A 1,321-nucleotide genomic window follows, 5' to 3' on the forward strand; every position below is an offset into this window, starting at 1 on the left:
GCCGAGATTTCAGTTTTTGTTGCACAATTAGCATCATTGTAGGCACTCAAAAACAATTACTTGACCTGGGACCAGCATCTGGAGTCTTTGAGGAGGGATCCCAGGTCAGTGTTTCTTTGAAAACTTCCTGGGAAACTTGAATATGCAGCCAGGGTTAAAGATTGTTGGTGAAGGAGTTAGCACCACGTGTGCATCACACATCTCCACGTTACAGCCAGAGGGGCTCTATGGAGAGGATTCACCAAAATAATTGATTGTTTTCATGGAGTTGGGTATCAGACCCAGGACCCTCAGTATCCTAGGCAAGAACTGGACCACTGAGCTACATCCTCAGCCCTCTAAAACTTACAGTCCTCGAGCGGTGGACATACAGTTGCTTTCTAGTGTTTTGCTGTTAGTGACAGTGCTGCAGGGACCATCCTCAGGTATTCATTTTTGTATTCTTGTTTGAGTATTTCTTAGGCTGGACTACTAGAAGTGCAATTGTTGGGTCTAAGAGCATCACTCAAAAAAATTGATACTTTTATTTTTGGTACTATGGATTGAACTCAGGGAGAATTTGGCCATGGAGCCATATTCCCAACCCTATTTTGTATTGTGTTTGGAGACAAGGTCTCATTGTGTTGCTTAGTGCCTCGAGTTGCTGAGATTGGCTTTGAACTTGTGATACTCCTGTCTTAGTCTTCTGAGCTGCCAGGATTACAGGCTTGTGCCAGTACACCCAGCAATTTGGTAGATCCTTCTGAGTCACCTTGTGCAAAGGCTGTGCCAGGGAACTCTTCAACAACAGGGCCCAGGTGTATGGCACGTTCCTCTGAACCCTTGCCCACCTAGGAGGATTTCTTTCTTCTCTTTGTTTCTATCATCCCCCCTGCCCTTTTTTTCTTTTTGCCCATCAGGCAAGCAAGACATTGCACATTGTTTTTGTTTGTACTTCTTTTATTATTATTAGCAAAGTTGACCACTTTGGTTTCATTTCTTTTTTGGGCAGCTGGGCAGCTCTGGGTGCAGGGAAGGCTGCACCCAGTAGGCATCTATTTTCTTTGGTGAGTCCTTCAGTCCTTCCCCCACCTCCCTTCCATACATCCATTATTTTATCTAAATCCAGAGCATCTTACCAGCTGAGCTTAACCTGGACTCCCAGGAAGATGCTTGAGAACCCAAAGGAAGCCATGTGTTCAGGGAGCCCATAGACTGAAAGGGTATGAGGCCTTAATCCCCAGACCAGTCAGGGCAGTCCAGAATTGAGGTCCAGGCTTAGGGCTGGGGGGGTGGGGAAGTTGGGGGAGATTCTTTTTAATTGGGGAAATCAGGCAAAGCA

This window comes from Callospermophilus lateralis, unplaced genomic scaffold, assembly GCF_048772815.1.
Source record: "Callospermophilus lateralis isolate mCalLat2 unplaced genomic scaffold, mCalLat2.hap1 Scaffold_181, whole genome shotgun sequence".
Classification (NCBI taxonomy): domain Eukaryota; kingdom Metazoa; phylum Chordata; class Mammalia; order Rodentia; family Sciuridae; genus Callospermophilus; species Callospermophilus lateralis.